Raw genomic sequence first — 15,110 nt, 5'->3', positions numbered from 1 at the left:
CAGTTCGTGGGCTTAAGCCCCATATCAGGCTCTGTGCTGACATTGGGGAGCCTGCTTTGGAGTCTTTGTCTCTCTTCCCCTTCCCCACTTAGGCTCATGCACGCATGCACTCTCTCTCTCTCAAAATAAATAAATAAACATTTAAAAACTACATGGATTAATTTACACAATCATTACTGCAACCACATAAAGTACATAATATAATTATCCATGTTTTGTAAATGAGGAAGGTGGAAGCTCAGTGATGGTAAATAACATTCCCAAGATCAGAGAACTATTAAATAGTAGAATCTGGATGCAAACCTAGGTAATGTGACCTCCATTCCCAGATTTCCCCCATTCTTAACCACTGTGAGCCACAATCTCTTTTATACTCTAGAGCAGTAGTGGGGTGTTATAGAACTAGCACAAGTAAAGACTTCAGCTTAAGTGCTTAATCTAGTATTTATAAGCAATGATTTGGGGGAGGTCACTTAATGTCTCTCAGTTTTAGTTACCTCAGCTCTGAAACAAGGATATATATATATATACACACACACACACACACACACACACATACATACACATATATACACATACATTCATATATATATGAATGCATATACATGTATACATACACATATATACACATATATATACATATATACATGTATATATATACACACACATACATATATACACATACATATACACATATATGTGTATGTGTATATATGTATATATATATGTATGTGTATATATGTATGTGTGTGTATATATGTGTATATATGTATATGTATACATGTATATGCATTCATATCTATATGAATGTATTTATATATATTCATATATACATATATATGAATGCACCTGCTTCAGTGTTTAAAACATAGTTGATGTCCAATGAATAAAAGCTGAATAAATGAGTTCCCATTATGTGAGTTTAAAATCTCTTATATCAGTGGTTGTGAATAGGATGGACTGACACAAGTACAAATCTTTTACTTCTGCAGCCTAAAAAATAAGTGTCAGAAGTGAAAGTGTCAGAAGCGAGAACAAAACAGGAAGAGTCAGGCCAAGAGGCTAGAACCAGAATTTCTGTATATTCAGATTGTCTCTTATCCTGACATACCTACATAGAAAGAAAGAACAGAACTGAACCCAAGACATGGGAAACTAAACAAAACAAAAAGAAATGAAACAAACAAACAAACAAAAAACTTCATTCCCTCTTTCTTTGAACGGCTGCATACTTTTTAATGTTAGAAAGCAAGTATCAATAGATGGTATTTTCTGGGGAAGTGAAGCCATTTCTAAATCTCACCTGGAGAAAGCCTAAAGGAATGCATCACTAGCATGGCTACACATTTGTACTTCTCAGCACAAACTTCAATGTGCATTTTTAAAACCCAAAGGAAATGCAAAGCTCAATTTTGTTTTCATGGGAGACTAACTGCTGACTGAAGATGTGGCATTTAAGGCGTACACCATGGAAATGAGACTGAATCATGGCTTCTTCAGGCCTACTCAATCCACCCCTGACTGACAGGTCCAACTTCATTTGTACAGAGAAGATATCTTTGATGAGGAAATTCAACATATGACTAACTGGGAGATTTAGATAAGTGTTAAGGAATGGCATTTCCAATACATGGCAGCATCTTGCAAGTATGGGTGATTTAAAAATACACACATACCAAGACACGCACACACAAGGAGGGAGAGAGAGAGACGTTAGGCTTTCTTCTTCCCAATGTTTATTGAGTGTGACCTAAAGAATAACACGAATTAGAATGTAAAGAACAGTCTGAGAAAGTGTTCAAAAAATAGCTCAATTCAGTAAATATTTACCTCAGACTTACCATGCACCCAATGCTGGGCCCAAAAAACAAGCACTTTGCCTTAAGGAGTTTATATGTAAGTCAATACCACACAATGAGTTTGCAGCTAAAATAGAGCAGTGTAGTCTAAGGAAGAGTGGAAAGTGATTAATTTTGCCTAGGGCCAGAAGGATTCACTGAGGAGGTTAAACTATTCTACAATTTTGAAAGTCAAATAGGAGTTCCCCACTGGAACCACACTGGAACAGGGCAGAGGAGAAAGCTTTATTCCAAGAAAGCATTCCTGTACCCAGATGACAGGGTTTGTATTCTTCCAAGATGGTATAAACATTTAAGTTCATTAGAAATAATGGTCTTGCATTTGAGAGGCAGTGCATTTTTTAATAAAATTTACTGTCAAATTGGTTTCCATACAACACCCAGTGTTCATCCCAACAAGTGCCCTCCTCCCTGCCCATCACCCACTTTCCCCTCTCTCCCCCAGCCCCCATCTACCCTCAGTTGGTTCTCAGTCCTTAAGAGTCTCGTACAGTTTGGAGAGTCAGTGCATTTTAATGGAAAAAGCAGTGGACATTATCTGTCTGTCTAAGATTTAACCTCTCTGAATCTCAGTTGAGAGTTGAAACTTGGAATCTCTAAGTTCCCTTTGAAGTCTAACATTCAATTATTGTGCTAAGATCTCAGAACCACTGGTAAAAGAAGACCTATACCTCCTTCTCAAAGTTGGATAGGGAGAAAGATTATTGCAAACCACACTGATTATAAAAATCTCTTCAAAATATCTTGGTCAGGGATCAGATTATCCATGGGAAGAATAAGTTACCCTAATTTAGCCTCTAGATATATAATGAAAACCAAATATATAATGAGAATATAATGAGAACCAAAATATCAGCCTTATATGTAACTTTAAATTTTCTAGTAAGCACATTGAGTAAAGTAAAAAAAACACATAAAATTAATTTTGATATTTTATTTAACCCTATATAACTAAAACATTATAATTTTAACATATAATCAAGAAAAAATATAAATGAGATACTTTACTATTTCCCCCATATTGAGTCTTCAAAATCGAATATTGATTTTACATTTATAATGCATCTCAGGTCAGACTTGCCACATTTCAAATGCTTACTAGCCATATGTGACTAGACAGCTACTCTATTGGACAACACAGCTCTCGTGTATCTTCAGAAACTGCCAGACTGCCCTAGGGACACCCATATTCCTCTACTACATGAGGGTTTCAGCTTGAAATTAATTGTTGTAGTTGTATTTAATGTCAATTTTTAAGGCTTTTATTCCTAAGGCATTTCTCCTGGGAATGGTAACATCACCCTTACTTACACCTTAATAGAAAGGAAAACTGGGAATTAGCTTTCCCATTATGGGGTGGGTGGGGTGGAAGGAAGGAATCAACCATTGACTCAGTTTCCCTTGTAGATAAGACAATTAGAAAGGCTTGTAAATATTAGTGCATATAAGTCATATAATAAAATCTATGCCCTGTGATAGACATTAGCATCCCATTTTACCAATGAGAAAACTAAGGCTAAGATAGGCTATGTAACTAGCTCAGACTCACACTAATAGGTAAAAATAGGTCACGGAGAAATTCAAACCTAAGACTCTAATATTTAAGAGGTGGTGTCACTTGAGCTAATCCTGATAGGTCGCATATAATTCTAGAGAATCACAGCCCAGATAGTCTAGAAACCTGAAATTCCTCTTCTGACTTTTAAAACCCTGCATCTAGGCACCTCTTCACAAGCTTGGGCTAAGTCTTTCCTAAACAGTACTCTCAGTTACTTCTCCTCTTGGCTAGGCAACAAAATCCTCTACATTCCCTATACTATAGAATCAAAACTGATTTTAACACTTCCCCCTTCTTCTCTAACAGAGGGGTCATTTTTCCAACCGTAATTATTAAAGATTTTGCATGAACTATCAAGAAGAAAAGTCAGTGGTTCTGGAAGGCAGTATGGTATATATGACAAAGACTGGCTCTATCCTCTGTTTGCTATGTGACTTTGGGCCTGTGAATGTGCCTCCTCTAGGTTTTGGTTTTAAAGTCTGTTAAATGGGGGCAGTAGTACCTGACAGGAATGTTATAAGGATTAAAATAAATGAAGATTACAAAATTCCCAGCACATAGTAAGCACTCATTGAGTAAATTCCTTCTTTCCTCTTGTAATATAGTGGCCATCGATGGCCCTGTTATGTATTACTGTTCTTTTGACTCATTCCCAATAGTTGGCCTCTTCCCCAGGAGTAGTTTCTGTCTATTTGAATAACGCTTAGTAAAAATTACACATGGAAATAGGGCCTCAGGGCTTTTTTTCCCCCCTCAGCCAACTCAATGGAACTGCAGTGAAGAAGAGAGACATTTTATGTGTTCTTTTTCTCTGGAGGATATATTATCCCTTAACCTAAGATTGTCTCAAAAATATTCTGCCCAGGATGCTCCTGAGGGATTTTGTGCCACTAACTGTCCCTCCCACCCAGCCAAAGCCCTACATTCTGCCTTTAGCCATTTCTGTCTTACAAGCTCTGCAGACTGGTGCACACCAGGGAACTTGGCTTTGTTTAGCCCTGAAGGAGGGGATAATGAGGGAAGAGGTGAGAATCACCTAGCTGTGAAAATCAATGTTATTGACTGCTGGACTAAAGAAAAAGGAAAACAGCCTTGTTGATTGTGGTGGACTGGAAGAAAGGGAAGGAATGGGAGGTGGGCAGCAGAGTCTACATAATGAGAATGGGCTGACAGCCTTGACTGAGTAATTCTCATTACAGATAAACAGTTCTGTCTCACCAATCTCCACCCACCCCTGGCCTCCACTGCCCCTATCATTTTGCAAAACTATCCTCTAACTTTTTTATCTGAACTAAAAAAAAAAGTTTTATTTTTAATATTTATTTATTTTGAGAGAGAGAGAGAGAAAAAACACAGGCACTAGTGGGGGAGGGGCAGAGACAGAGACAGAGAGACAGAATCCTAAGCATGCTCCGTGCTGTCAGCACAGAGCCTGGTCCCATGAACTGTGAGATCATGACCTGAATTAAAATCAAGAGTAGGATGCTTAACCAACTGAGCCACCCAGGTGCTGCTGAACTAAAGCAATGTTTCAGACATAAGGGGGAAAGTGAGTACTTTTCACTACACTTGTAAAGTCTCAATTTTTCTTTAATGTATTTTGAATTTTTCTTATTTGCTAGTTACATGAACTGAATTTTTTAACTGGTCAATTGCTTTTCTAAACATTTTATTATAGAGACTTTCTTGAGACAGAATTTTTTACCCCAAATTAAGTTCAGTTCAATAACTCATTATCTACTAAACACAGACATAGATATCCTTTCTTTTTTTTTTTTTTTTTTTTTTTTAATTTTTTTTTAACATTTATTTATTTTTGAGACAGAGAGAGACAGAGCATGAATGGGGGAGGGGCAGAGAGAGAGGGAGACACAGAATCAGAAGCAGGCTCCAGGCTCTGAGCCATCAGCCCAGAGCCCGACGCGGGGCTCGAACTCACGGACCGCGAGATCGTGACCTGGCTGAAGTCGGCCGCTTAACCGACTGCGCCACCCAAGCGCCCCATAGATATCCTTTCTTAATGATGTCTCTGTTCCTTGTAAGAATTAGTGTTCAGCACATAGGGAGATCGAACAGTTTGCTTAAAAAAAAAAAAAGTAAAGTGAAGAAGATATGGAATTCCTGTTCTAGTAACGAAAACAAACATGAGTAAGCATCTCCAATATATGGGATATACAGGTTACACTGGTGATACAAAGTGCTACACTAGTAATATAAAGCCTGACAAGTATTACACTAACAATACAAAGTAATACAAAATGTGGAAGGAACAGGAAATAGTGAAGTTCTACCTGGGAGAAGATACTAACTGGCAGGGTCTTGATTGACTGGACACTTAGTAGGGGAGAGAAAAAGTGACTACTTCTCAAATCTAAACTAACAGACTGAGCAAACCAACTAGAAGGCAAAATAACAACAAAGGTTTTTACAGTATTTTAGAATTTACAAAGTGTTTCATACACAATATTCTGTTCATACTTTATAACAGCCCTACAGTGTGCAATGTGTGTGTTTTAAGTCATCTTTTGTGTTCAAAAAAGATTGGAACTCTCCTGGTTTGAAAAATTAATATTTTTAAGTTATAAATTAAAAGGCTAGATTTTACTTAACTTTTTAAATTCAATTTATAATTTACTGTTCTATTAATAAATCTAGTTTTTTTAAATATAATTTATTGTCAAATTGGTTTCCATACAACACCCAGTGCTCATCCCAACAAGTGACCTCCTCCGTGCCCATCACCCACTTTCTCCTCTCCCCACCCCTCATCAACCCTCAGTTTGTTCTAAGTCCTTAAGAGTCTCTTATGGTTTGCCTTCCCCCTCTCTGTAACTTTTTCCCCCTCCCCCTCCCCCATGGTCTTCTGTTAAGATTCTCAAGGTCCACATATGAGTGAAAACATAGGGTATCTGTCTTTCTCTGCCTGACTTATTTCACTTAGCATAATACCCTCCAGTTCCATCCACATTGCTGAAAATAGCCAGATTTCATTCTTTCTAATTGCCAAGTAGTATACCATTGTATATATAAACCACACCTTCTTTATCCATTCGTCAGAAATCTAGCAAGATTTTTACAATTACCATAATTAAGTAAGTTTTTATAATTTAATTAAATTCCCTTTAAATATTTTAAATGGCATTTATAAATTTAATATATTAAATCTCCTTTTAAAGCTTTCCCTAAACTGTAATTTATCTGAATAACAAAAAAATCTTCCCAAGTATTTAAATAATTATTTTATATCTGAAAGTTAAAATTTAAAATATGAGAAGTTTTAAATTCTCTTATAAGTTCCAATACAATTTGCAGATGGTAAAAGCCTTTATATCTCTCATCTTAAAAATTCAAGTTGAAATTAATTCTTTGACATTCTAGAAGTAAATTTGTTAAATATTCTAATCTTCACTCATATGTGGAATTTAAGAAACAAAACAGATGAACATAGGGGAAGGGAAGGAAAAATAAAGTAAGGTAAAAACAGAGAGGGAGGCAAACTATAAGACACTCTTAACTACAGAGAACAAACTGAGGGTTGCTGGAAGGGTGGTGGGGGGCAGGCTAAATGGGTGATAGGCATTATGGAGGGCACTTGTGATGAGCATTGAGTGTTACATGTACGTGATGAATCACTAAACTGTACTCCTGAAACCAATACTACACTATATGTTAACTAACCTGAATTTAAATAAAAATTTGGAAGACAAAAAAAAAAAAAGAAAAAAACAAAAATATTCTAATCTAGCAAATTCTCTTTAAAAATACAAATACATATGCTACCAAGTACGTATAATTATTACATTACACAAAAATATTAATAAAAAAGTTTAATTATTATTCTATAATTAATTGAATCTTTTCAGCATTAGAGATATCTGATCACTAAGGAAAGAATTATGCAAATTGTGGTTGGTTTCCCCATAAGTTTTGAGGGTTTTTTACTTAGCCGACTAAGGTTGTAGCTCATGTAGAAATCTTGGATGGGAGATGTATAACTGAAGATATGGAGGGTTATTTTTCTCACCTTCTCAACTACAGACTAGATACTGTTTATAGTCTATCTCATGAACTCAAAAATTGTGGAGAGAAATTTGATCCTAGCTCATATCCACTGGATTCAAAATATACTGTAAGGGAATTGTCAGTTACACAAATTCACAAAACTACCAAGTTTAAAAGTTTGCCTGCTTCTTTCTTTCTTTATTTATTTAGAAATAGACACACACAGCATGAGTGGGGGAGGGGCAGAGAGAGGGAAAGAGAATCCCAAGTAAGCTCCTGCACCGTCAGCACAGAGCCCGATGTGGGCCTTGAACTCAAGAACCATGATATCATGACTTGAGCCCAAATCAGGAGTCCAGTGTTTGACTGAGCCACCCAGGCACCCCAAAACTACCAAGTTTAAAGCTAACCTTCAAAGCTTCCACTGGCATTTTATGTGCTTTCTTAAAATATTGTGACATCTTTTGAATGGGTCCTCCATACCTGTAAGGATTTACCTGTCTAAAGCCATGTTCATTATATTAGGTGGATGTTACTAATATCATCTCAATTAGAATATCTAGAAACTAAACATCAGAAAAACTGATTTACTCACCCAGAAATATTACAAACTATTTTGTAAAGGGAGATGATGGATTTGAACCCTAGATGTTCTACTAAATATCCATTTTTTCCACATCCCTGCCAAGGCATGAGAAGTGGTTGGATACATGGTTGGAATGGACTCTTGTATCTGTTGCATGTAAGTGGGGTCTAGCAGAGGTAACAATGGAAAGGTGGTTGAGGCCATACCTTAACAATGAAGAATTTTTATGGCAGTGGGAAACACAGAAAGTTCTGAACAGAGAAATGGATAGCCAGTTCTTATCTGTGTTTTAGAAAAATAAGTTTGGTACCACCATAGGGAGGATAAATTTAAAGAGGAAGCAGACAGGGGATAGGCAACTCAGTCAGAATGTACCTGTGGTAATACATTGAGAGGTAATGAGAGTCTCCACTGAGGAGGAAAGAGGTAGAGACAAGAATTAGAAGAAATCACTCCAAGTTAGATTCTACAGGATTTGTAGACTGATTGGATTTCTGCGGGGGCTGGAGAGGTAAAAATGATTTCTATATTTCCGTTCTAAAAACCTAGGAGAATAGTGATAATAAGGAAGTTGTCTGTTTGGCTTCTGTTTAAAATAATCACACACACACACACACACACACACACACACACACACACACACACACTTCAACGCACATTATTTGGTGGGGTGAGTGTAGAGGAGTGTAGAGACAGTGTTAGGAGACTAGCTAAAGGAACACATTTGCATTAAATATACATATTTTTCCCTGTCTGAAGTACAATGGCAATGATTCTTTTGAAACAGACTCACCGTATATTTTTTCCAAACTGTATTTCATTTCAAAGCTATTCCAAGGTTATACTTGAAAGCTTTCTATCCTCTGCTGAAAAGTAATGGTCTGAGAAAAACAATGCTTTCAGTTCCTGCCTACCTTTATTTATTTACTTTTCAAAAAAGTTTCCTGGTTTGCAACCATTTACAAAGATGCTTATGAAGAATTATTAATGATGTGAGAATGTTCTCATTATAGGGTATTAAATGAAAACACAGGGTATAAATAATATATCTTGATCCTACATATGCAATACATATAACACATATACATTTATATATACACACATACACACATATATTTAAAAGTGAAAAGAATACAGAAATTTTATATATGAGCGGCAAGGTTGTGAGAAAGTATAAATTCTTCTCCTCTGTATTTTACGTAATTTCTATAACGAGCAAATAGTACTTTTACAGTCATTAAAGCATTTGAGATACAATCTATACTAATCCATTGAAACCTGACTTCCATGTTTACTTTCCCTAAAGAGTTTGAAAGAATACAGATTACAAATGAAATGACCAACATAAATGCAAAGGACTCCTTTAGTTACCCCAACAAGATTCAAAGATCTGATCCAGAAATCTACTCAAATCCCTCCATTCCAGGCTCACTGCATACCCCATAGCCTCATTTTCCCCTTCAAATCTAGGTACAAGCTTAAAAAAAAACAAAACAAAACAAATAAATCTATATATACCTTTTTAAAGAAAATGTAAATCAAAGGACATTGATTAAAAATAATAAATAAATAAAACAAGACTCAAAATTTGCCTCCTACTAATCATCTAACTTTCATTTTGAGGGAAGACGATTCCTTCAGCTTCTTTCAGTTAAATTCTGCCTATTTTGAAAGCATCAAAGTCCTTCATGAGACTGAACAAAAAGAAAAGATCTAGTTTACGTTTGAGAAATATTTAGGGACAGACCTTCCCAGGGTCAAATGTCTCTTTGTTTTATTGTTCATCTTTCTCTCTTCAATTTTCAAGAGCTAGGTTCTCTTAGCAATACCAATTCATCCTGGAGGGTTTTATTACCTTATTTACTGTACTAATAACAGGAGCAGAGTTGAGCAAATGGGCCTCTTTCAAAAGGTACCCATACTTCAATTGGTTATGAATCTCTTAAGTGTAAGCACCCCCTACAACCATGTGAGTATAGCTTCTCAGGCCCATGGGAATTCTGGGCACTGGCTAATGGCAGAAATTATGACGCACCCAAATTAAGGGCAAAGCCACCCCTTTGGTGAAGAGAATCAGAAACAGAAAAGAAACACCAGAGCAAGGCTCAAGAATAAGAGAGGTTTCCTTCCAGGTACGGCCCTATCCTGAGCACTGGTTCCTGTGTCTGGCATTTATGCTCATATCGGTAAATTGCTATGAGGCCCTGAACAGCTAAACCTTTGTAATTCAGTCCCTTCAACTATAAAATGAGTTTAATAAAAAATAAAATAAAATAAAACCTTCTCTTCTAGTTATTGTAAAGATGAAATGAGTGAAGTCCTTTGAATGGTGCCTGACATCATGTCTCTAATACTTCTTAAAGGTGAGCTATTGCTATCAGGCACGCCATGGTATGTAGGTGCACAGGCTAAGTCTCCAAGGCCAGGGCCAGGGAAGCAAGTGCTGAACTGTGAATTTTCAAACAAGTACACTAATCAGTAAATGAACCAGGCTATATGGACACTTGGCCTGTGTTCAGTCAGGGCTCTCACACACTTCCCTCTCAGTGTTTGCTGACTATTATAATTCATCATCTCCCAGACACATATTCCTAATTGAGGCTGTATATTCCTTAAAGCAGGGAATATATGTTTTCCAAATTGTGAGTTATAACCCATTCTGTACCCATTCAAACTCATTAATAAAGGTAAATGAAGGAATCAGTTTTAAATGGGCTAGTATGAATTGTAATTCTTCAACCATTTTTATGATTTTAATACATCCAGAAAATCTTGAGAAAAATTATAAAAAAGAAACAAAATCTTAGAAGGTAAAAATAGAAAATGTCAGAATGCATAGCTTTTGAGAAAGTTAAGTATTGCTTTGTGAAACTTATACATACTGAGGTGTAATTTTTAATTTATATTGCTGCTACGGGTTGTGGTGTAAAAAGTTTGGGGGCTCCTGGGTGGCTCCGTCGGTTGAGCGTCCGACTTCGGCTCAGGTCATGATCTCACAGCTCGTGAGTTCGAGCCCTGCCTCGGGCTCTGTGCTGACAGCTTAGAGCCTGGAGCCTGCTTCCGATTCTGTGTCTCCCTCTCTCTCTGCCCCCAACCCACTCGCCTTCTGTCTCGGTCTCTCTCAAAACTAAATAAACGTTAAAAAAAAATTTTTTAAGTTTGAAAAACTTTGGATATACATGTTATTTATGCAAATATTAACACATAACAGTTTCTCAACAAACTTGTTGGTTCACTGCTTTCATTCCAAACATAAGACAGTGTTTTCCAAACTTGTCTTATGATAAGAATTACCTAGCATAATTTCCAGATTCCCAGGCTGCTTCCCTAGAGAATCTGATGTTGGAGAAATACTGTCATAAAAGAGGTGATAATTTGCCATTACAGAGGAAATTTGTTGAAAGCAAAATCAATTCTCCTTGTTGTGTATGTATTCTTATTTGGTAGTACCATGTTTAATCCAAAGACATACTCTACAAAATACGCTCACTTTTTAAGTGGTTAACGTTCATTCATTCAGTCACTCATTTAGCAAATATGTATTGATTATTTGCCATGTGCAAAGCAATGGGAACATAAATGCATATAAGACATGCTTCCTGCCCTCCACTAGCTTAGTAGATTCACTTAAGAACTAAAGTGAGGTGTCCCCTGAGGATCAGAAGACCTGAAGCCAAAAATAAAAAGAAGTCTTGAATGTATATGTATGACTTAAATCTTGGGTAACTACCCTTCAAAATGTTCAGAGAATTAAAAAGAAGTAAATGGCAATGGCAGTGGCAACCATATAGCAAAGCATTTTTCTCTAATTAATGCTGGTCAGATACAGAAGAACTGAGAACCAGCACCCCAGAGCTGAGGAGATCTCAATAACAGGGCAGGAAAAAATGAAGATAAATATCTACAAGTAAAATTATATAACAGAACTAGACAACCTGTCCCCAGTCTCAGTGGTACCAACCTGATCCAAGCTATTAACATCTCTCACCTGGATTACTGTAGGGCCTTTTACTGGTTTCTCTGCTCTGGCCCTTGCCCTCTTGGTCTCTTTTCAACACAGAAGCCTGAGTGACATTGTGAAAACATTGGTCAAATCAAGTGCCTCTTCTCCTAAAACTCTTGCTGATTTCCCATTTCACTAAAAGAAGTCTCACTTACAAACCCTACATGACCTGCTCACTTTGACACACTCTTGCTCTTTTCTCTTGCCAGCGACTATGGCTTCTTAGACATTCTTTAAAATGCTGGGCAGGCTCCACCTCAGGGCCTTTCTATTCTCTGCTACCATTTCCCACACAGCAAATTCCTTCACATCCTTTAGGTCTTTACTCAAACGTCATCATTCTAGGAGTACCTGGGCAGCTCAGTGTGTTAGCGTCTAATTTGGCTCAGGTCATGATATCATGGTTCATGAGTTCGAGCCCCGCATTGGGCTCTGTGCTGACAGTTCAGAGCCTGCAGCCTGCCTCGAATTCTGTGTCTCCCTCTTTCTCTGCCCTTCCCCTGCTCATGCTCTGTCTCTATCTCTCTCTGTCTCTCTCTGTCTCTCTCTCTCAAAAAAATAAAATAAACATTAAAAAAATAATAGGGGTGCCTGGGTGGCTCAGTGGGTTGAGCGTCCCACTTCAGCTCAGTCATGATCTCACAGTTTGTGAGTTCAAGTCCCACGTCAGGCTCTGTGCTGACAGCTCAGAGCCTGGAGCTTGTTTTGCATTCTGTGTGTGTGTGTGTGTCTCTCTCTCTGTGCTCCTTCCCTGCTCACACACTGTCTCTCTCTCAAAAATAAATAAATATTTAAAAAATAATAATAATAATAAAAGTCACCATCCTGGTGAGGCTATCACTAACCACTTTGCCAAAAACTTTAACCTCAACCCCTTTCCACATTCACATTTCTGATACTCTTTCTATTTATTTTGTTTTCTTTTCAGCATTTGCCATTATACACTATGCATTTTACTTAACTGTCTCTTTCACCGCCCATCTACCTTACTAGCATTTAAATTTTATAAGGATAGAGAATATTGTCTGATTATTGTCTGTTTTATTCCACCCTGTATTTTTAGCAACTAGGTCAGTTCCTGACATATAATAGATGCTCATTAAATATTTGGTGACTGAATGAATGTAAAATCAGAACAAAACCTGATGCTCTGACTCTAACCATCGTTTACTAGAAAGAAGCGAAGAGAAGGAATGGTAAGGTCATACTATGTAAAACATATGCAATTTTATTATTTAATTCCTTACCTTATTTAAAAAAAGATTTGAGGTGTGTGTAATACAATACTTATAATATATATATACATATATATATATGTATATATATATATATTATCTATTTAGGAAGGTTTTAAAAATGTTTACAGTAGAACAGATCTGATTTAAATGCTAACTTCACAGGCACTTAGTATTTGTGTGACATCAGGCAAGTTATTTTTGTACCCTAAACTTCAGTTTCCCTGATGTTTCCCTGATGATGATAATTTTTATATCATAGGTCACTGGAAAGCATGAATAAGGGCAAAGTTATTGGTGTAGTCCAGGGCTTATAGTAAGAGCTTAACAAATGATAGCTGTTATTGCTATTGTTTGCTGTGCTGTTTTATTCTTTGTTAATTAATTCCTTGTATTATTTTTTAAAGTTTTGAATTAAAGAGCCTCATTAGACATTGTAATTCCAATACATTGAATAGGCTTAGGTATTATAAACTCAATGTACTGAGTAGGTGCACAACATTTGGAGGCTATAATATAAGGGCCCAGTGAGGGACTCATATTATTGTCCTCCTGAAAGAGATAATTATTAAACTAAAACCCTGCGAGAGACCACTCCTGATTTGGAAGAGCCAAGGTGTTACACAAACTGTCCACACATTCTGATTCATGGCTCCAAGCCCTGCCTACAGCAAAATAATGTGTTTATTAAAAGCTTCAATATGTGGGATGTATCATGAAATCTAGCTAAGAGTAGGCATCAGTAACATAAGGAGGTAGGGTTTCTACAAGCTTCCCTCTCAATCAGTCAATCTATCATTTTCTTAAATTCCCAACATACAAACTACAAGAAAAAAATGAACAAAAGCTCCTGTCCTCAAAATGCTTAAAATCTAGTTTCAGTGAGGGCAGTACCCAAACATAGTAAAAATTACCTAGCAATGTAAGATACTAATGGCAAGTGATAACATAAGGCAATATAAGATCTATTGCCATGAATGATGTAAAAATTGCATTCATTAAATGAAAGGAGGGAAGAAGTAAGGAAGTTATGTGGCTGTATCGACTTCTTGGAAGATAGACACACTGTTCTGTTTCTTAAAGGAAAACAGAATTTAAACAAGCATGTCAATACAGAGAAGGGATTTCCATTGCAGGAAACAGTTCTAGCAAGGGCTCAGAGGTAGAAAAGGGTGCAGTGTTTAGAAAAGAGTGACTTTATTGAATAAACCTGGTGGAAATGAGCATGATGAATGTCTGAATTGTAAAGTAGTTAGGCATCCAATAAATTGTTTTAGCTTGAATTACTGATTCCCTCCAACCTAGCTCTGTAACCTGTCTGCACAGATCTGTAAGAGTGACAGTGCCTGTGGTTTGTGATTGCCAAATCCAGTATGTAATCCCAAGCGTACATGACCATAAAGTCTATGGTTTTGTTTTTTCTTTCTCTCAAAATAATTTAAAAAGCATTAAAACAAGTAAGCCTGGAGGAAAATAAAGAGAAATCTGGGATTTCAGTTAATGCAATCATTTATCAAATATTTATTGAGCACTTACTATGTACTTGGCATGGTTCTTGATGCTGATGATATAGAGACTGGAACAAAACAAAGTGAAATCCTGGCTTCCATGGGGTTTACATGCCAGTATATATGCATGTGTGGTGGTGATGGTGACAGTGGTGGAGAAGGGAATGTTATATCGGAACCATTTCTTTTAAATGGGTTCAATTCCTAGAATTTTTTAACATGATTTTCACTGAAAGTGAGTCTATTCAGTGGCCTCAACTTTATCAGTTATGAGTTAAATTGATTTAGTACTTACTATATTCTAAGATTTTTATACTGTTTACCTGCCATATCTCACATAATTCTTATAATATCCAATT

The sequence above is a fragment of the Panthera tigris genome, chromosome D1, assembly GCF_018350195.1.
Source record: "Panthera tigris isolate Pti1 chromosome D1, P.tigris_Pti1_mat1.1, whole genome shotgun sequence".
NCBI classification, from domain to species: Eukaryota; Metazoa; Chordata; class Mammalia; order Carnivora; family Felidae; genus Panthera; species Panthera tigris.
The sequence above is the reverse complement of the archived record's forward strand: the minus strand, read 5'-3'. Positions refer to the sequence as shown.